We start from the raw sequence: 23355 nt of genomic DNA, 5'->3' as shown, positions 1-23355 counted from the left end.
GATTTTTTTTTTGCTTTGGCAAGTGTCTTCTCATACATCCATTCATTGTCCATATATATGTGGGTGTGTGTCTATTCACTTATTTGCATGATGCATGTCATTCTCTTTGCTCTTTTCATGGATCTGTATAAGAAACCTTTAGGCAATACCAAATTTGTTTGGAAAAGCAGTAAGTCCAGATACACATCTTCACCAGCTCAGATTCCCCAAAAACTAGGCATGCCCGTCTGACCCTCTCCCTAATCCTGATTAAAACCACTTCTAGAACTGGAATTGATCAAATTCCAGTGGAATTAAACTGAATTCTACTTGTAGAACTGGAATAGATCAAAATGAATGCACATTTTAAATTGTGGTGGGTGTTGCAGCACCGCTTTGCTGATGTTACAATGATTTACAGTTTCACCAATTATGTAGAAAGTGTTTCTCCGTGCTCTCATCAGTTTGGTGAGTGTTGTCAAACTTTGTCATCTTCTCCAATCTAATGAGCACATGTTTTAATTTTAATTTACATTTCTCTTAATATAAGATTAACATATCTTCTTAAATCAAATAACATTTGGTGGATGATCTATTTGTGCATGTTACCCATGTTTTACTTTTTTTTTAAAGTTTATTTATTTATTTTGAGAGAGAGTGTGTGTGAGTGCGGGACAGGCTGTGAGAGGGAGGGAGAGAATCCCAAGCAGGCTGTTCAATGTCAGCACAGAGCCCGATGTGGGACTTGAACTCACAAACAGTGAGATCATGACCTGAGCTGAAACCAAGAGTGGGACGCTTAACCGACTGAGCCACTCAGGTGCCCCACCCATGTTTCTCAATTGGACTTGTTATTAATTTATATGTGTATATCTTAAAGTACACATTATATTTATTTTATACACTAAAATAGTTTTACTTATTTTTATTTCTTTTTTTTTTTACTTATTTTTATATCTTTTGGTTTTGCTTATGGTATTTCCCTGAGCAGTGCATTAAATGTACTCTAGTATACTCATCTTTTATTAAAAAATTTTTTAATATTTATTTTTAAGAGAGAGACTGAGCATGAGTTGGGGAGGGGCAGAGAGAGAGGGAGACACAGAATCTGAAACAGGCTCCAGGCTGACAGAGCCTGGAGTGGGGCTGGAACTCATGAACTGCGAGATCATGACCTGAGCTGAAGTCAGACACTTAACTGACTGAGCCACCCAGGTGCTCCTATTATACCCAACTTTTAAAGAAGTTTATTCCTGAAATCACTTACCACTCTGAGATTATTTAAACAAAAGTTTCCCGCCCCTTTTTCTTGTACTGTATTATTTTCCTATTTCCTTTGAAATATGTGATCCATAGGATTTAGCTGTTGACTGACAGGTAAAGGAGAGTGTTGATAAGAATCACCTTTTTGTTTCCCCAAGTGGTTATTCCTTTACCTTTATATACATCCAAATATGAAGGAGTCCATTATGTATTAACTCGTTTTATACTTTGATATGAATTTCTGGATGCTCTATTTTATGCAAAATGTCTACCAAACCGTATGTAACAAAAGCCAACCCATTAATTAATTAGGCTTTATATCAAATTTTGTTTACTCTTATTTTTTATTTGTTTTCAATGTTTATTTATTAGAGCACAAGTCCCCACCTGAGCATAGAGAGGGAAAGGGAGAGAGAGAATCCCAAGCCAACTCCACACTCAGCACGGAGCCTGACAGGGGGCTCAATCTCAGGACCCCAAGATCACAACCTGAGGTGATATCAAGAGTCGGACGCTTGACCAAATAAGTCACCTGCGTGCCCCACATTTTACTTTTAAAGTATTATATTTGAGAAAATTTTGGAAAGGCAGTCATATAGAAGAGTCTTGGAAAATGCAAAACTGATAGGCAGAGATGGTTCCCAGTGACATTTTAGTTGTATTTATTTCCTGCACACGCTTCAGGTGCATGAAAATGTTGACGTATGTATGTAATCTATTTGAATATTGTATTCCCCCACATTCGTCTAATGATCTTGAGATCATATCTTCCTGATCACATGGCTAATACTATTAATGTACAATTTACATCAATTGGAGAGCCTTATTTTTATTTTTTTCACGTTATATTTACAAATAATATCTTCACGCCAATTTCATTTGTGTGATCTATCACAATCTTACACCAGGCTACAGCTAGTTATATCATCTGACCAAAATTTTTATTTTACTTTGTTCCAGAGGACTCTTATATCATCAGAGGTATGTCTTCATTAAGATTTTCAGAGTCTTGGGGCGCCTGGGTGGCTCAGTTGGTTAGGCAACCGACTTCGGCTCAGGTCATGATCTCACAGTTTGTGGGTTCAAGCCCTGCGTCAGGCTCTGCACTGACAGCTCAGAGCCTGGAGCCCGCTTTGGATTCTGCGTCTCCCCCCCTCTCTACCCCTCCCCTGCTCACGCTCTGTGTCTCTCTGTCTCTCAATAATAAATAAAGATTTTAAAAAAATTAAAAATAAAATAAAGATTTTCAGAGTCTTGGCCCCAGCACCATCTGGCTTGGTGCTTTTGGTGAGGGCGGTCCTTCTGTCCCGGGTTTAATGTTACCAGACGTCCATGGTTTATAAAAGTTCATTCTTCGCTTTGAATGAATTTCATCCTGACTTTCAATAATCCCCAGTGTAACTGAGTACCTAAAATGACTTTATTCATAAATGTTGCTAACATTTGAATTTATACTAAATTTGGAAGCGATCTTTTTTTTTCTACTGTATGAATATTTTGCATATATCAGTGAGCATTCAGAAATCATGTGTGCCTCCCTCCCTTTTTTTCTGTGAGTGCAAGAACATAATTTTTCCTTCCTCCCTTGTTCTGCAATACATGTTATCGTCCATTCATTTACTCCGCAACAAAGTTTTGCTATGCATGTAAATAGAGTCATGGAAAGCTGCATGCTGAACACAGAGTGAGGATATGTGGATTTTAATCCCAAGATGTTCTTGCTGTGAGGTTTCGTAGTCTTAACCCCATAGATGGGGTACGTGATTCCCCATCTCTGAAGCACATTTACTCACGTGCAATAATGGGAACCACTTAGGGCCACTCTCCTTTCGCGAGTGCCTGTCCACGGCGTAACACGAGACTGGCTATCTATACTGGCTGCAGGAATGCAACGCTGAATGGGCATCTGGTTGGAAATTTTATCATTGTTATGTGACTTCTGTCTCAGCGTTCTTAAATCTGCGACAGCATTTCTCAAGAACGCTATTTATCCAGCGCAGGGAGCCGCAAGCTGTCCTTGGTTGCCATGGCATCTTCACTTTGGCCCCACTATCAGGCAAACGACCTTCAAGAACTGTCCAGTGTCATGAAGAATCCTACATGAGTGAAAGCAAACCCCTTCCTTCCTTTAACCTACAAGATACGAGAGCTTTTTTTTTTTTTTTTGCCTTTTTTTTGTTGTTGTTGTTGTTGCATTTATCTGCGAGGAAAAAATACAATTAAATTTGAATGCGTTTGCTAGACTTGCAGGTGCCTTTTTACCTTCACTATTGCTTGATGATCCTTATTTCACACCTACCAACGGAAAGCTCGGAATGATTTTTTATGCCTTGTGACTGAATGTCAGGGAGCACAGCTGTCTGGATCACTATGCCTTTAGTAATCACCAGCATCACATGTGTCTTTTTCATGTTGATTCAACAAGTATTTACGGGGTGCCAGCTTGTGTGACAGGTTCCTCCAGCTGCCTAGGTTTCCTGATGAGCACAACAGATGTGATATCCAGGAGATTACATTTTTCTCTTTTGCTGTTAACTTTTCTTGCCCTCTCCTTCTCTTTATCTTCCCTCCGTTGGCCACCTCACCAGGTATCGGGTCTTTCGGTGGCATTTCCACGTCACCGTCTCCCCCACTTGCTTTTCTTGACTAGAACACTCTCCTCAACTCATAGCAGTAAACCCAGCCATCTCCTTCATGTCTCTGTTTGGTTGCTTAGCAGACATCCCACACTCACCTTCTAACCTGCTGTTTCCATGTTTCCATGCTTCTCCATTCCATCATTTCAGATGCTCTCAAAGTCTTTGCTCATCTCCTATTTTCTTTTCCCCACTACATCAGTTATTCACACCTTCAAGGCATGTGCAGGACGCAACCTCTCATGCTTTACTTTGGTAGAACCATACATACATTTCTACTTGTTTCATGGAACAGCGTCACTGGCCTCTCTCTCTTCACTCTGACCTCTTTTTATTCTCAACACGGTGGCCTGTGTTCCTCTTGGGAAAACATGAGCCGTCTGTGTTCCTCCTGTCAGCATGCCTCAGGGATTCACGTCTTTTCTTCGGGAGTAATAGCCAAAGTTGCCCGAATGACTACAGTTCTGACGTAATCTGGCCCCTTCGGTCTATGAACCCCACTTGCATGTGAAAGTGTCACTTCTGAGCACCGACCTCTACTTGGTCAGCTGCACGGACCTCCATGCTGTTGCCCCAATATGCCTGGAAGATTTGCACCTCCCAGATTAGTCTCCACTAGTCCTCCTCCCTGAAACATCACCCCTCTCAAACGGAACCATACTCAGCCCTCTCAGTGCTTCTAAACCCTGCTCAAACCCGACATCTTTGAGAGACCTGCCCTGATCATCTAGTTTTAAAATCTGACACCTCCCCATCTTTACATTTCTGATCATTCATAGCCTGCACTGTCTTCTTTATTTTTTCCATAGCTCTTATGTCCTCCTAAAATACTAAGTCGTGTATTTGTTACGCTCTTGTGGGTCTACTAACTAACTCAAATAGTTTCCATAAATGTACAGGTCTTTGTCATCTTGCTCCCCCAAAATGCATCCGTAAAGATCCCATTTAATCTTTAAATGTTATTGAATTAATGAGAGATTTAATTGAAGAGCATTCAATTTAGGCAAACTTCCAGGACAGATAATGATAAAGTCGTTCCCTGCCGTGGTAGCGTTTGCTGTCCAGGAACCAGCGACTTAAAGCAAACAAGTTACTCGGGAACAGATAACTTACCTATTCTTGTAAAGATGAACTTTAAAAAGATAAAACGTATCTCTGCTAAAAGGCAAAGGCTGTTTACTCAGTACAGTTAAGTCAAATACTCTTATAAAAATTAAGTTGAAAATGTTAAACAGACTTAGTACATTTTTGTATAAACAGAAAACCTAATATGGGGTAGTCATTGTGATTTTCCAGTGGGTACCTACCTCAAAAATATATTCAACGAGAATCTTTTCACTTTCTTTATACACGTTGAGGACAGCTTTTGTGAGTGATATGTGCTTTCAGTATGTATTCCTGCTGCAAAAGAGATTGACTCTTTTTTTTTTTTTTTTTTTTTTTTTTTTTTACAGTTCATGTATTTATTTTGAGAGAGAGCAAGCATGAGTAGGGGACGGGCAGAGACAGAGGAAGAGAGAATCCTAAGCAGGCTGTGCACACTCACAGCAGAGCCTGAAGCCTGACTTGGGGCTCAAACTCACAAACCGTGATACCATGACCTGAGCCGAAATCAAGAGTCGGGCGCTCAACTGACTGAGCCACCCAGGCGCCCCAAGCTTGTCTTTTTGCTGAATACTGCCTTTTGGTGAAAAGATGTTCTGTAATGTAGTCTTCTGTAATCTATATTTTTATCTATGTTTGCTATCTCCTTCTTTGGAGTAGCAAATTATATTTACATGTGTGCTACTGGTAAAAGGTATGCCTTGAGCCAAATTATGTAGCAAATTTATAATATGTATATATATATATCCTCGATTTATACCATGCATATATATCCTAGATTTATATTATATATAAATATATCTTTTATATAAATTTTGTACAGATTTAACCAGGAGATATATGTCTCCTAGATAAATATGCCAAAAAGAAAATTGGTTTAACATTAAAATAAGAAAAATTAATCCAAGATGAAAAGAATTCATACAGATAAAGAGGAATATTTTATGGTGGTTCATGGAAAACTTAGGAATAGTTGGAAGAGTTATAGTTTTAAAGCTCAAATAATTACAAGAATAAATTCAAAATTTACAGTAACACACACCAATAGGTCAAAGACTAAGGGCATAGGGAAATTAACAAGCATAATAAATCAGCATAACTCAAGGATAATTTTTTGTTCTAAACACATGTATGACATCAGCAGGCCATGTTCTATTTTACAGTGACTTTTAATATATTCACGTTATGCATATTGGGTTTACTAAACCTAACATAATAAAATAGTACACTTGATCTTAGCCAAAAGGCCGAGAAGCGATAACATAATAAAACAGTCAATGAAAAACCCAGTCTACCTGAACACTATCTTATTTGGATTCTAAAACTGTACTTTTAAACACTCAATAATTTAAGGTGGAAATCAAAAGAGGACATCAAAAGGAGTCTACATCAAAGGATGTGACATATATATATCAAAATGTATTCTTTAGACCCCAAAAAGATTTTCTTTTTTAAAAAAATTTTTTAATGTTTATTTATTTTTGAGAGAGAGACAGAGTACGAGGAGGGGAGGGACAGAGAGAGAGGGAGACACAGAATTGGAAGCAGGCTCCAGGCTCCGAGCCATCAGCACAGAGCCCGATGCGGGGCTCAAACCCACGAACTGTGAGATCATGACCTGAGCCGAAGTCAGACGCTTAACCCCCCAAAAAGATTTTCTAAATGGACTAGGCAACAACCCATAAAGCTAAGGAAACAAATGATAAAATAAATGCAATGCATATGAAACGATGGAGAGAAGAAAATGTCTTCACATCAACACAATCAGTAGATGAATGGATGAACAAAATGTGGACTGTATGACCAATGGAATATTGTTCGGCCTCAATCGGAAGGAACTCCTGAGATATCAGAGAATGTGGGTAAACCTGGGGGACGTTGTGCCAAGTGAAACAGGCCAGACACAGAAGGCCAAACACTGCATGACTCAGTTCCGTAAGCAAGCACGATAGCCAGTTTTTCAACTTAAATGTAAAACATCAAACTATCAATTTTTTGCACAAATATAGGAGAAAATCTTAAGGATCTAGAGCTAAATCGATGCCAGAAGCATCCATAAAAGAAGCAAGTTACACCTGAAACTAACTGAATATTGTGTGTCAATTATACTTCAACTTTTTTTTTTTTTTTTTTAAAGCAGTTCATGCATCAGACTTCAGCATTAAAACCTGGCTCTGCACAGGTTGTCAACCCAGCCTGTCTACATGATGAGGTATCTACTTGACTCTTGAAGCAGACAGTGGTATTTGAAAAGGAATTATATTAGATAAAAATTGATAATACTCAGGCAAATAGTAAAGTATAAATTATATGCTCAGAGAAAAGACACAATGAATGAAATTATTTAAACTCCTCAAGTAAACAGAGAGAGCTGAACAATAAAAAGAACAGAAGGCTGAATATAAGGGGAATAAAAACAACAAATACAATAAATAGAATGGTTACAAATATGTTAGACATTAATCCAACGACATCAGTAATTAAATATTAATGCTGAATAGACAGATTAAAAGATTGTAGGGGTGCCTGAGTGGCTCAGTCAGTTGAGCGTCCGACTTAGGCTCAGGTCACGATCTCGCGGTTCCTGGGTTTGAGCCCCACGACGGGCTCTGTGCTGACAGCTCAGAGCCTGGAGCCTGCTTCGGATCCTGTGTCTCCCTGTCTCTGCCCCTCCCCCAATCACGCTCTGTCTCTTTGTCCCAAAAATAAATAAACGTTAAAAAAAAATTTTAAATCCTAGATAGGTTAAAATAAAGGGATGGAAAAAGATACGCTGTCCTTGCCCTAATCAAAACAAATCTGGAATAGACATATTAATTTCAGACAAATCAGACTTCACAACAAGGAAAATTATCAAGGATAAAAATATCAATACATAATGTTGAAGGGGACCATTGTTCATGCAGATACATCAGGCATAAATATGCCAAAGACCAGACTATCCAAATACATGAGGTGAAAACTTATACAACTTATCAAAAATTGTAGAAATAGAAAAATCCACTCTAAACTTGCAGACCCCGTAGATCCAACAGGCAGAACATCAGTGAGGACATAGTTCATGCACATGTCACTGTCCATCAATTTGATCTCATTGGCGTTTAGAGAATACGCCAATGAGAGACCAGGGGACACATTCTTCTCAAGTCCACCTGTTATAGGTGCCAACATAGAACACATTTTGGATGATGAGACACAGCTTACCAAATTTGAAAGAACAGAAATCGTGTGAAACATGTTCTCAGCCCACAGTGGAACTGAATTTGAAATCCATAGCACATAGATGACGAATCCTCAAATAATTGGAAAGTAAACCATACCCTCCTGGACAACATATGACGGGAAAAACCCAGGTTATTCAAACAGGCTAGGACGTAGTGAAAACAATACCTCAAGGGAATTTTAAACCATTGAATGAATATATTAGAAAAGAAGAGGGGTGCCTGGGTGGCTCAGTGTGTTGAGCGTCCGACTTGGGCTCAGCTGATGATCTCATGGTTTGTGGGTTCAAGCCCCATTGGAGCCTGCTTCAGATTCTGTATCTCCCTCTCTCTCTGCCCCTCTCCCACTCATGCTCTGTGTCTCTCTCAAGAATCAATAAATATTAATTTTTTTTTGGAAAAAAAGAGAGGCACCTGGGTGGTTCAGTGGGTTAAGCACTCCAGCTCAGGTCATGATTTCACAGTCCGTGAGTTCAAGCTCTGTGTCGGGCTCTGTGCTGACAGCTCAGAGCCTGGAGCCTACGTCACATTCTCTGTCTCCCTCACTCCCTGCCCCTGCCCCACTCAGCTTTGTGTGTGTCTCTCTCTCAAGAATAAACAAACATTAAACATTTTTTTAAAATTCTTTAACATTTTTTTAAAAAAGAAGAAAGATGTAAAATCTATAACCTAAACACTGGCTTAGGAAAGCATAAAAAGGAGATGAATTTAAATCTAAACCAAACGACAGAAAAAATTATAAGTTAGAGCAGAGATCAATAAATTAAAAAACAGGAAACCCATGGAGAAAAATCAACAGTGCAAAAAAACAGGGTCTGTGAAAAGATCAATAAAATCATAACTTCGAGGCAAGCTAACTGAGCAAAAAAGAGAAGACACAATTTCGTAATACCACATATGGAAAAAAGCCATCCGTAATGATCCCATACACATGAACATGTAACAAAGGAGTATTATTAATATCTCTCTGCCCACAGGTTTGATAATTTAGATGGAAAGGACCAATTCCCTGAAAGACTGAAACTCATACAAGGAGAAATATGTAATTTCAATAGGCCTATTTATATTAAAGAAATTGAATCAATAATTAATGACCCTCCTAAAAATGCATGAGGCCACACAGTTGCACTGGAGAATTCTACCAAACCTTCAAGCGATAAAAATGTATTAGTTTACCATGGCACACGTCCCACAGGATGGATGGCTTCAACACAGACATTTACTTTCTCACAGTCCTAGAGGCTGGGGGTCTGAGATCCACGCGGGCGAGGCTGGTTCCTCCTGAGGCCTGTCTTCTGGCTGTGCAGATCCTGTGTTCTCCCTGTGTCCTCACATGGTCATCACTCTGTGCATGCCTGCGTTCTAATCTCTGACAAGGACAGCAGCCCTGTAGGATGAGGGACCACCTTCATGACCCCATTTTAACTCCATCACCTCACCTAAAAGACCTTATCTCCAAAAATAGTCACAAATAGGTATGGGGGGGCTGTTAATTCAACCACTGAATTTTGGGAGATAAAATTCAGGTGAGAGCAAACAATGCTAATTTTCTAAATCTCATTTACAAAAAAGAAAGCACTTCTTAACTTATTCTATGAGGCCAGTGTCACCCTGCCACAAACACCAGATACAGACATGACAGGAAAGGAAAACCACAGGCCAATGTCTCTCATAAATATAGATGCAAAAGTCTTCAACATAAACATTAACAAAGAGATTGCTATAACATGTAGAAGTAAACATACACAATAGTAAATCAATATGTGTACCGTATGCAAAGTTGCCTCCACACTTGAAAATAAATTTTTGTAATCAACAGTGTTAAGAAAAATCAGATGATTATATCAATTGTTCCAGAAAAAGCATTTGATAAAATCTAACTCATGATGCAAACACTGAGCAAACTAAGAAAAGAGCGATAAAGAGTGATATTTCCTTAGCTTCATGCAAACAATTTTCTTTATGAAAAACCAGATACCCTCCCATAAGATCAGGAGCAAACCAAGGATATCCTCTCCCACTACTCCTATGCAAGCCCATGTTGGAGGTCCTAGTCAATGCAATAAGACAAGAAAGGAAAATAAAAGCTACTCAGTTTGGCAAGAAGAAATAAAACTGTCATTTAAAAAAAATTTTAATGTTTGTTTATTTTTGAGAGGGAGAGAGAGAGAACGCGAGGGGGGAAGGGGTAGAGTGAGGAGTCATGGAATCTGGAGCAGACTCCAGGCTCTGAGCTGTCAGCACAGAGCCTGACGTGGGGCTCGAATTCACGAACCGTGAGACCATGACTTGAGCCGAAGTCGGATGATTAACCGACTGAGCCACCCAGGCACCCCCCACAACTATCATTTACAAAAATATAGATGACATGATTGTTATGTCAAAGAATCAATAACAACAAAAACTTCTGGAACTAATAAAGGATTGCAACATAGTCTCATGACCAAGATTATTGTATATAACCAGTTTTTTCCTATATATAAGCAATTTGACTTTGCAATTAAAATCAAAAGCTCAGGGGCGCCTGGGTGGCGCAGTCGGTTAAGCGTCTGACTTCAGCCAGGTCACGATCTCGCAGTCCGTGAGTTCGAGCCCCGCGTCGGGCTCTGGGCTGACGGCTCAGAGCCTGGAGCCTGTTTCCGATTCTGTGTCTCCCTCTCTCTCTGCCCCTCCCCCATTCATGCTCTGTCTCTCTCTGTCCCAAAAATAAATAAACGTTGAAAAAAAATTTTTTTTTTTAAATAATAAAAAAAAAAAAACAAAAGCTCAGGGTTGGGGTGCCTGGGTGGCTCAGTCGGTTAAGCGTCCTACTTTGGCTCAGGTCATGATCTTGCGGTCCGTGAGTTCGAGCCCTACGTCGGGCTCTGTGCTGACAGCTCAGAGCCTGGAGCCTGTTTCAGATTCTTTGTCTCCCTCTTTCTCTCTCCTCTCCTGCTCATGCTCTGTCTCTCTCTTCTTAAAAATAAAAAAACGTTAAAAAAATTAAAAAAGAAACAAACAAAAGCTCAGGTTGCCTGGGTGGCTGAGTTGGTTGAGCATCCAACATCAACTCAGGTCATGATCTCACAGTTTGTGGGTTCGAGCCCCACGTCAGGCTCTGTGCAGACAGCTTAGAGCCTGGAGCCTGCTTCGGATTCTATGTCTCCCTCTCTCCTCCTCCCCAACTCACGCTCTGTCTCTCTCTCAAAAATAAATATTAAAAAAAAAAGACTCATTTAATAAGCACCATAAAAAGGCAATCAATTATTACAGGTGACCAGGAAAAAACCAAACAGCTATTTAAATTAGCTGTTTATATAGGGCTCTGTGTAAAATAACAAAATATTTTAGACAATCTCAATGTCTATTAGGGAGATTGTTATATAACCATGATTGTTTATAATATACAATACAGATTACCATGATATATACTATTTGTATATACTTTCTTATATCTCCAAGCTATATTGTGTAGTACATAAGCACCATGTAATATTATTGGCAAAAACGTGTGTGTGTGTGTGTATACTAATTGATGATAATAGCTATTTCTAAAGAGACAGCTGTATTAAGGAAGCACTATTTGATGGGATTTGGTCCTTATTTGAGTTTGCAAGAAAGAAAAAGCAAGGATAATTAAATAGTGTTTGCTTCATAAAGTTAAAATTAAAAAAAAAAACTAGTAAGAATTCATTCCTGACTAATTGGGACAATTATGACAGCCGTGTAGAAACATGAACATTACCACATTATTATAAAGTTATCTCCAATTTAAGGAGTACAGGGAAGAAGAAGAAAACCTATTGAATAATCCAGACTTTGGAAACCGTATCTCATTTAACGTTCACACGATTTCTGTGAGCTCACTAGCATTATCGCCTGTGTTACAGGTGGGGTGATTGAAGCTCAGAGAAATCATTGTGAGCAGGGTCACAATCTACTGAAGAGCCCTCATTGGGCTCTCATTGAACATGGTCCGTGGACTTTAAATGCTCATGTTCTTTGGCACTCAAATGTCCTCACTTTATATTCACAAAGCAAGTAAAACTCATCCCAATGAGAGATATTATATAGAAGTAAAATATTAGACTCAGCATCATTTGAGAGGATATCATTATAAGATCCATTTCTATATTATGGAGCCATTCCTGCACCCCAGTAAATGACCCATAATAACAGTGATTTGTAGATCTTGTTGTAAAACCTTCTAATAAAAATTCCTATGTAAGTATTTAATTCATTTCAACAAGAATTCATTAGCTTGTTTTACCCACGTAAGCAAGTTTAGGAGTAAAGTTCCTTCCAAAGGTTTTCGGACGTCACCGGGTGCCACATGCTAGGGCTCACACGAGAGTTGCAGATCTAAAAAGGAGGGAGAGGAAGATGTCAGAAGGTGCCGACTGTTTTGAGCACATGTGGGAAACTCATGAATCACATAAAAATTCAAAGGTGCGCTCTTTCCACTGCGGATCTATCCTGGGAAATATACAGAAACATAAGTATATACACCTAGCCTTAATAGAAAATGGCCATGACCATTTACTTAACCTTTAAGTCTACAGAGTGGGGTTGAATGCCCTCCTTTATCTGTTGGTATCAGACTCGACTTATGTTTTGGAACATTTCTACTTGCTAGGCTGATGACATAACCATTTTGTTTTAATTTTCAATATAGATCTTATGGCTTCATTGCCCTCAACTAGAGTTTACTCCATTTAAGGAAAATCTGTCCTCTTTTTTTTTTTTATCCATTTCTCTCTTCTTTCCTTCCTTATCCTTTCTTCCTTCCTTCCTTCCTTCCTTCCTTCCTTCCTTCCATCTTCCTTTCCTTCCCTCTGTGGGCCAAGAGATCTCACATGGTTCAGATACAAAACTCAACAAGAAAACAAAATTCAGTGGAGTCCAGTCCATCAAAAGATGTGGGCATCTAAACAAATGCAGTCACTGTGTAATTCTAGAGCAGACTTAAGTACAGAGAAGGGATGAAGGAGAGATTGACTCAGTCTATCCCACAGCTCAGGAAAAGCTTCTCGGAGGAGGCAACATGAGAACCAGGATGTAAAGACAAATTAGCTTTCCGCCATGTTCGTTTCACAAGAGAATGGCACAATCCAGGCTGAGAGGATGACACATGCTGAAGGACGGCATGCGTTTGGGGGGGCATCTAAACAGTGGCATGATTTGGGAATGCCAGCAGAAGGATCCAGAAATAGAAAACAGCAGAAGCAGAAGTTGGTGGCCAGCAGGTATGGGTCTCCTGTTCTATATCATACACAACAGGGGATCCAGGGAATGACTTCAGATAGAGGACAAACATCACTGTACTGTTTGTATATATACACCTGTTATTTCAGGTGTTAGAACCATTAACAGGAGAATGAGGTCACCAAGATGGCGCGCCATTTCAATACCTGTGTGGGGAGCAGATTCCGGAGAAGTGGATGTAAACCTATGTGGAAGATTTGATGTTTTCCACATTGTAGCTGAGTCAGAAGTAAGGGTGTGGTCCATCCAGGGACTGGAGGGCAGGGGTTCTAACCCAGTGGGATGTCAGAATGCAGGCTTTCTTTTTGGTAGCCTTAGGTCACAGTGATCTTGTGTATAGCTTGACCCATCCTTTCCTGACTTCCTTCCTGAGAAAAACTTCTGGCAGGATGTCCAAGGCTACAATAATACATACCTGTGTTCTTACGATCCACCCGTGTCTCTCTCCCATCTCCCAGTTCACTCAGCGACCCACCAGAAGAGCCCAGAGATTCCTTCTTCATCTAAATACCACCTAACCCCATCGTGGGACTCCACCGCATGAACTTGTGTCATCCTAGCCCGTCCCCAAAGCCCACCTCCTCTTGTCATCACACCAGGGGTGACAGATTCCACAGATGAACTTGGAAGGTCACAACAATTCCATGCAGAACATTCTGCAATGCTACACCTGTTTCTTCTCTGGGAAATGTCACCTTGTCTTCAGGCATGACTTTGAAGGTTCCATGCCCCCTGTTCTGATTCCAATGCTTTCTGAAAGTCCGTGACTATCCTCTCTTGAACTATAAAAGACGTTCTGATCAATCTAAGAAATTCCTGTGTTTGCCTTAATGAGCTAAAATGCCTCCCTATCCACCGCCAATGAACCCATACCTACAAAGGCATTGACATCACTATTTTCTTTACCAACCAGGCGACTATTTTTTGCCTTTCAAATAATAACTTTAAGCCAGTAATGGCTAGGTGAGTTAGGTCAACCAGTTTTACTGAGTATCTGCAGCAAGGTCTTAACATGTGTTACTTTTTTTTAAGTTTATTTATTTTGAGAGAGAGAGAGAGAGACTGCATCCGAGGGAGGGGCAGAGAGAGAGAGAATCCCATGCAGGCTCTGAGCTGTCAGCACAGAGATTGATGAGGGAATCAAGCCCATAGACCTCGAGATCATGACCTGAGCCAAAGTTGGACGCTTAACCGACTGAGCCACCCAGGCGCCCCTCATTCTTGGTTAGTTGCTAAAACTGTTCTCTCCCATTAGGTATGCAAGTTCAGGAAAAAGAAACCATAGATTCACAGCACATGGAGGTCCCGTACAGCTTCCTATTGGGAATCCATAGGTATCTGGAAATCCGTAATGTCCATCTGCCATGAGCATTTCATCATTCCAGTGAATGCTTTTGTCTTTGTAAGAGCAATTACTCTACAAAAATGAACCCTGGGGCGCCTGGGTGGCGCAGTCGGTTAAGCGTCCGACTTCAGCCAGGTCACAATCTCGCGGTCCGTGAGTTCAAGCCCCGCGTCGGGCTCTGGGCTGATGGCTCAGAGCCTGGAGCCTGTTTCCGATTCTGTGTCTCCCTCTCTCTCTGCCCCTCCCCTGTTCGTGCTCTGTCTCTCTCTGTCCCAAAAATAAATAAACGTTGAAAAAAAAATTAAAAAAAAAATAATAAACCCTGATCATTTTATGTAAATTTCTGAGGCACACCGGGCAGTTTTTCATCTAGGAATGTTAGATCCTCTCACTGTGGAGTGGACTTTGAGTTGTCTCTCAATAAAAACATGGTCGACTCATGTAGTTAACATTTAAAAAAAAATAAAAGTTAGGGGCACCTGGGTGGCTCAGTCAGTTGAGCGTCTGACTCTTGATTTCAGCTCAGGTCATGATCCCGGGCTTTTAAGATCGAGCCCCGCCTCTGGTTCTGTGCTGAGTGTGGATTCTGCTTAGGATTCTCTCTCTGTGTCTGTCTCAAAATAAGTAAATAAATGAATAAGCTGAAAATTAACCCAAGAGAAGTCATCTTCCATATTTTATTGTGAAACACAACCCTGAACTTACAGCAAAACTCTGAATGGAGGAGATATGTATTGGGGACTATGGTGTCAATAGTTTCTGTATTTTTAAAATCAGTAAGTTGGCCCATTACTAAACTCTGGGCATTTGCAGACCTGCCTCTGGTAGGCAGAGAATCAAACAAGCAGATGTGAAAAGAGTGTAATAATGACTGTGGGTACTCATTTCTTTTTTTTTTTTTTTTTCAACGTTTTTATTTATTTTTGGGACAGAGAGAGACAGAGCATGAACGGGGGAGGGGCAGAGAGAGAGGGAGACACAGAATCGGAAACAGGCTCCAGGCTCTGAGCCATCAGCCCAGAGCCTGACGCGGGGCTCGAACTCACGGACCGCGAGATCGTGACCTGGCTGAAGTCGGACGCTTAACCGACTGCGCCACCCAGGCGCCCCTGTGGGTACTCATTTCTAGAAGCAAGGAAGAACCACATTAGCACCCACTGTGAGAGCTGGCTGTGGTCCTGGGGGTAACTGGTCTACTTTTGCTGTAAATATTTTCTGTGCGTTTTGTACTTTGCTATTTACTTGCTCTGTCTGTTCATGTGTGGGAATTTAGAAGTAGCCAGAAACTGGGGAGCCTGGGTGGCTCGGTTGGTTAAGCATCCGACTTCAGCTCAGGATCTCACAGTTCGTGTGTGTTCGAGCCCTGCATCAGGCTCTGTGCTGACAGCTCAGAGCCCGGAGCCTGCTGCTGATTCTGTGTCTCCCTCTCTCTCTGCCCTTCCCCCGCTCATGCTCTCTGTCTCTCAAAAAGAAAAATAAACATTAAAAAAAAAAGAAGTATCCAGAAATTACGTAGTCACTCCTTCAACTGGGGTCCCAGAAACCCATTAAATTTTTAATTAAAGGATTACCTCATCTTGGTTCTAACACTTGATACGGGATATTAACTGAAAAGCTACCGTATAACAATTACTTAGGAATGAGAATTTTTAGCCGCTTGTGTTAAAGGAAATAATTAGTCTTACAGAGGTATTTAGCATTCGGCTCACACCTGGAAAAATAATGATCATGACAATTCAAGAGTGCATCTTGATTATCCATCCATGATGAGAAATGGCATACCATAGTGTGGCAACATGTCTGTGAATGTGTGTGTCCGTGCGTGCCCATGCACGTAGGTGTTGACAGGGAGGGCCACATTCTTTTCAACAATGCAGAAGTTTGAAACTTTTATTTTTATGTATTTTTGGTTTTTGGAATTGGCTGCAATCCAAACTGTGTGCTGCAAACATGTCCCGTGGAAACTCTGTCCCCGTGCGTCACTAGGCAAACATTTCTGTGCATGTGTCTGGTGTGATTCACGCCCGTGGGAATCCTGGTCTTTGATCCTTTGGAGCATGTTAACAGAATGCGGTAGCCCTTGACAATTGCAAATAAATCAGAACGTGATGGTAGGTATTATTTTTCTATGATTAACCACATAAGGACAGTCTTTCCAATGAGCCTAACAGTTACCCTCCCTGATGGTCCCAACTTTGGGGGCTCTCACGTGACTGTGGGAAGCAACCCAGCCTTCCGAAGTTTCCTCCTCATCTACCGTTCTAATTCTCTACTGCTTCGCCGCTCTGCTTAAACATCACTAATGTCAAAACTCCTAACTGCTAAATGTTACGAAGGATTTAGTATCTTCCAGAGGTGTTAGGTTAATACCCCTCTGCTGTGTATCAGTGCACTCCCTGTGCATCCTCCTACAGATGATTATGGCGTCGCATCAAAAACACACATTTTATTACTAGTACACCCATATATGGTGCATCCACGGTGAGATTCGTGTTCGTGATGCCAACACAACAAGAAAACACAAGTCACAACCTCAATCTAAACTAGAAGCAAATCACATCCTGCCTGATTGATGCAAGAAATGCCCTCCACAGCCGGAAAGACGCAAATACTGCATTTAAAGAGGTCTAAACCATTACTGATCTGAAAAGCTGGGACTTCCTTGTGGAAAAAGCCAATTATATAGAAAGAAATAACAGTGCACATAATTTCCGTCAGTGCTCGATTGCAAAACACGGTAGGTGTCTTGACAGATTGCCCTAGAAATAAATGTGAACACAGAATTCAATGTCAAATTAAAATACCATTGGGGTGCCCAGGTGGCTCAGTCAGTTAGGTGTCCAACTCTTTTTTTTAAATTTTTTAATGTTTATTCATTTTTGAGAGACAGAGAGACAGCATGAGTGGGGAAGGGACAGAGAGAGGGAGACACAGAATCTGAAACAGGCTTCAGGCTTTGAGCTGTCAGCACAGAGCCCGATGCGGGGCTCGAACTCACAAACTGTGAGATCCTGACCTGAGCCTAAGTCGGACGCTCAACTGACTGAGCCCCCCCCCCAGGCGCCCCAGGTGTCCAACTCTTGATCTTGGCTCAGGTCAGGATCTCACAGTTTGTGAGATCAAGCCCTGTGTCAAGCTCTGTGCTGACAGCACAGAAGCCGCTTGAGATTCTCTCTCTGCCGGTCCCCCGCTTGCTCTCTCTCTCGTGCTCTCTCTCAAAAATAAACAAACATTAAAAAATTAAATTAAAATATCATTGAAGATTGGAGACCCAATATAATGTTTGTAGATGAACGCTCGAGCATGTTAGTTATGATCGCAGCAGAAAGAATCTCCAGAGAATATACGTAACTACAGTACTTAAAATAACTTTAATTTCATGGAATATGCAACGCAGTCTCGTTTAAAATATCAGGAAACACAATGTGTGGAACATGAGCGGTGAAATGGTGTTTAAAGTATTTGAAGACTTTTTCAGGAGTTAGCCCTACCGATTACCCATTTTTGCTTTATACACACATATTAAATCTGTCGGATCCCACACTGAAGAATGCCAAACATAAAATTACAAGCCGATCGGGTGGAAAGTAAGAAAAATCTTATCAATCCAGTAAGCAGACACAGAAGAAAGAGATAAAAAAGAACACCTGACAGAAAAAAGAGACACGTCATGTCCTGTCAAAAAACTCCCATATTGACAGTGCACATAACCGTGGTGAAACTTGGAAGAAATAAATGGGTAAAAGGAATTCAAACGAATCCAGTAAGTACGTATGAGTCAGTGTTCTTAAACAGGATTCATGCAAACGACAGGTTCGTGTAAACGTGAAAAGTACCACAATACTATCCAGCATTCACGCATAGGCATATGAGCAGACACCTGAATTCACATGGACGTGAGTCCACCGGACAGATTCAGGAAAATGCTCACCTAGTGACGCACAGGGACAGATTTTCCATAAGGATAAGGGCTGGCTCACGGAACGATTTGTTTTTTAATATTTATTTATTTATTTATTTGGAGGAGAGCACAAGTTGGTGAAGGGCAGAGAGAGGGGCACAGAGGATCCAAAGCAGGCTCTGTGCTGACAGCAGTGAACTCAAAACTCTCGAACCGCGAGAGCGTGATGGGAGCCAAGTCGGACATTCAACTCATGAAGCCACCCGGGAGCTTCTAGATGATTTCTAATATAAAAACTTTGAATGCAAAATGTAATGCTTCAATGTATTGCTGCTACATGGGGGCTCCCTGAACTACATTATTCTTGTTTTATTTTCTGTGATTGTGTTTTTTAAAATAAAAAAAAATTGGGGCGTCTGGGTGGCGCAGTCGGTTAAGCGTCCGACTTCAGCCAGGTCACGATCTCGCGGTCCGTGAGTTCGAGCCCCGCGTCGGGCTCTGGGCTGACAGCTGGGAGCCTGGAGCCTGTTTCCGATTCTGTGTCTCCCTCTCTCTCTGCCCCTCCCCCGTTCATGCTCTGTCTCTCTCTGTCCCAAAAATAAATAAACGTTGAAAAAAAAAATTGTATTCTGTTAAGCATGAAGAACTATCACAGTGGATTATAAATGGAATCCAGAGGAACGTGATCTTTTGAAAGCTTAGGAATTCAAATAACCCGAACTCACAGAAAGCATTCAAAACAGGGTCACTGTGCACCGCGACAAAAATATTTGGAAGACCGCGACTTGAGCCAAAACCTCTCTCATTTCCACGTTGGCCTGCGGAAGTTTGGAAAACATCCTGGAGTTTGGGACAGAAACCGAGCTCAAAGAGTATCTGTGACTTTCAAGATGTTTGCTACTCCTGGGAGCCCGAGGTATCTCCTTACATGTAGCACGTGGGAGAAGTTATTTAGGCTTTAGTGAAGCGTTTTGAAAAAATGGTACAAGAAACATGAGCTTGACCCTTTTTCTTCTTTAAATTCAAGTTAGTTAACACTTCTATCCAGTGTAGTCTTGGCTTCAGGAGTGCAACCCAGTGATTCAGCTCTTACGTGGAACACCCAGGGCTCATGCCAACAAGTGCCGTCCTCAGTGCCCATCACCCATTTGACCTGATTCGTCACAGGAAGGCTTCATAAATGTGCCCTGGATCAAACTGGACGGTCATCCACCATCGAAGCTTCTCTGGAAATCGGGACTCAGATGACAAGAACGAATGCACACCAATCCTAAACGTGTAGTGAGTGTGGTATGTCTGAGACGGGGCCACCCCGTCAGCGTACCTTCTACTGATGATGACATTTCCCTTTGTTGTGTCATAACCTGTGGGTCACTGCTGCTCATACCCCCTACTGACCAAAGCCCTCCATTCGCTTGAGGACCCGTAACACGTGCCATCAACTTCGCTCTGGGGACGCACAGTGCGGTTGCAGAACTGAGTTTCGAACGAGTCCTTGGCACTTTCCTATCAAACATGGGTTCCCAAGGACAGTGGGATTGTCATGTTGTTGAGGACCTCACGGAGGAGATACAGATACAGCAACCAATTCATTCTGTGTAAGAGGATTAGGGACAAAAGCGTTACAAATATTGGAGAATTTAACAGCATGCAATGAACTTAGTATAACTCAAAAGACCATGAGTGATAGGAGGACTCCTGACATCATGAGTCGGAAATTTAATATAAGGCTTAAAAAAATTCTTTTAGTGCGTATTTACTTTTGAGGGACAGAGCCAGCAGGGAAGGGGCCGAGAGAGAGGGAAGCAGAGGATCTCAAACAGGCTCCATGTTGACAGCAAAGAGCCTAATGTGTGGCTTGAATTCACGAACCGTGAGATCGTCACCTGAGCCAAAACCAACCCAGACGCTTAGCCGACTGAGCCACCCAGGCGCTCCTGGAAATGCTTTAAGATCCACAGACAGGCTTGTGGTGAGAAACAACCCCTGTACTTTTTAAACTATGATTAATTTGGGGCACTGTTTTTGAAAATGACAGAAACTTTCCTTTTTCACGTTTGAGTGAATCACGTTCAACAACATATGCGTGTATGAATGGGTCCCAGCTCTTAATCTTGAACTTGAGTCCTTTTGGGGCCTTGAAGGCGTCTTTCAGTGATGTTTAAAATTTTTCTAATTCTTTTTAATCCACCTTCACATAACTACTAGCTTCTTTATGGGAAACCAAATCCCATAACGCTTATTATGGAGAGAATTGCCTTGGCTTTTGGGTTTTGTTGAGCCACAAATTTAAACCAAGTTCAAAATAAGAATCTGATGGAAATAAAAAGACTGGTTGTTGCCTTTGTTTTGTTTTTGTTTGTGTTTGTGTTTGTGTTTGTTTTTGTTTTTGTTTTCCCCACAAGCTGAAAGGCCAGGAGAATTGATTTTAAGCGTAGGACGGTCTGGGGGCACCTGGGTGGCTCAGTCAGTTAAGCGTCTGACTCTTGATGTCAGCTCAGGTCATGATCTCACAGGTTGTGAGTTCAAGCCCCACATTGAGCTCTGTGCTGACAGTGCAGAGGCTGCTTGGGATTCTCTCTCCGCAACCCCCCCCCCCACACTTACTCTCTCTCTCTTTCAAAATAAATCAACATTTTTTCAAAAAAATTAAAAACTGTGGGGTGCCTGGGTGGCTCAGTCAGTTCAGCATCCAACTTTGGCTTCGCTCATGACCTCGTGGTTTGTGAGTTCGAGCCCCGTGTCGGGCTCTGCGCTGACAATATGGACCCTGGTGGGATCCTCTCTCTGTCTCAAAATAATAAGTAAATAACTTTAAAAAATTAAAAAATTTAACGATCCTGTAACATTTTGAAGGCCGATGGCATCTCTTAAAGTGTTGCATTGGGGCTCAGTTTGCTTGAACGGCCATCTCAAGAACGTAAGAACGTCCATCCCAAATCCGCAGGTACCGTCTGAGGTATGTGCATTTTCAGGAAGCCTGGGACTGCGTTTCTGATTGTCACTGGCACCGGTAGTCTGAAATCCCCCCCAGATTGTGGAATTACTGCTGATTAGTTGCCCTTTTTCTGAGTGAAACTTGTGTCACTCAGCACGTGAGTGTCGGTAGCTCTCACACCTGACTCACTTTAGCAAGAGAGCTGTTGTGTGACTGTTTTCAGGGATTGGGGAAACCCATAGGAGTCCACTGCCCTTTTCCACGTGAGTTATGACACACACCGCCTGTCCCCTCTTGACCTCGCTGCCTCCCATATCCTTCCCTCGAGGCTTTACACGTGCCGGGCAGCCCGAGCTGTGAAGACGTGCTTGCACAGGCTCAGACCTTGGAGCTGCTCTGACCTGGGTTGGAATCCGTGTTCAGGCTCTTCGGGGGCAAGCGACTGAGGATGCGTGCCCATCGGTGGCTTCACATTTCCCTCGTCGGTGTCGGAAACAGTCCCGGATGTGCCGTGATTGTGGCAAAGTCCCCACCTTTTCTTACGGGGATGATTTCCAAAATGGTTGTTCTGAGTATGGAGAGGAAAACTCACTTTTTCTTGTGGGGCCCTGAGAGTTTTGATGAAAACACACCGTTGTCAGGCTGACAACATACAATAGGTTACAACTCCTCAAGCCCTGATCACCCTGTTTGACTTTGTGGCCAACACCTCGCCTCAGGTTCAGACCCAGGACCCACTAGTCTGTTTCTGTCCTTACAGTGTCTTTTCCAGCATGTCCTATAAATGGATCAAATATGCAAGGTATTGAGACTAGCTTCTTGCACTTAGATGAACACATCTGAGGTCTTTTCCAGAACATTCTGTGAATGGAAGAAATACAATGCATGGTATGGAGGTTGGCTTCTTGCACTTAGATGAACACATTTGAAGTCTTTTCCAGAACATTCTGTGGAGGGATCAAATGGAATGCATGGCATGGCGACTGGCCTCTTGCACTTAGATGAACACATCTGAGCTCTTTTCCAGAACATTCTATGAAGGGATCAAACGAAATGCATGGTGTGGATGCTGACTTTTTGCATGTAAGTGAATACAGCTGAGGTCTTTTCCAGAACATTCTATGAAGGGTGCAAACAATGCATGGCATGGAGAGTGGCTTCTTGCGCTTAGATGAACACACCTGAGGTCTTTTCCAGAATGTTCTATGAAGGGGCCAAACAGAATACTTGGTATGGAAGCTGACTTCTTGTGCTTAGAGATACACGTTTGACGACTTTCCCAGAATGTTCTATGAAGGGACCAAACAGAATGCCTGGAATGTGGCTGGCTTCTTCCACTTACATGAACACTTTTGAGGTCTTTTCCAGAATGTTCTATGAAGGGATCAAACAGAATGCATGATATGAGTCTGGCTTCTTGCACTTAGATGAACACTCTTGAGGTCTTTTCCAGAATGTTCTATGAAGGGATCAAACAGAATGCATGGTATGGAGGCTGGCTTCTTACACTGAGATGAACACATTTGAGGCTCAGCCAGGCTGTTCCATGTATGAGTGCTTCAGCTCTTTTTTATTGCTCGACTCAGTTCCATTTTGTAGATGTGCTCCAATCGGCCTGTCCGTCATCCGACAAAGGACATCTGGGCTGTTTCCACTAGTTTTCATGATTACACTTGAAGCCATGACAAACACTGCTCATTGACAGGTTTGTGAATGAGCATAAG

General features: G+C 41.7%; 1 pseudogene; it reads right to left on the bottom strand.

The window, feature by feature from the left end:
- Window positions 1–6089: 6089 nt before the first annotated feature.
- Window positions 6090–6241, bottom strand: LOC123595587 (annotated as a pseudogene).
- Window positions 6242–23355: the final 17114 nt, after the last annotated feature.

Source organism: Leopardus geoffroyi, chromosome X, assembly GCF_018350155.1.
Source record: "Leopardus geoffroyi isolate Oge1 chromosome X, O.geoffroyi_Oge1_pat1.0, whole genome shotgun sequence".
NCBI lineage: Eukaryota > Metazoa > Chordata > Mammalia > Carnivora > Felidae > Leopardus > Leopardus geoffroyi.
This window is presented reverse-complemented; position numbering and strand designations above follow the sequence as displayed.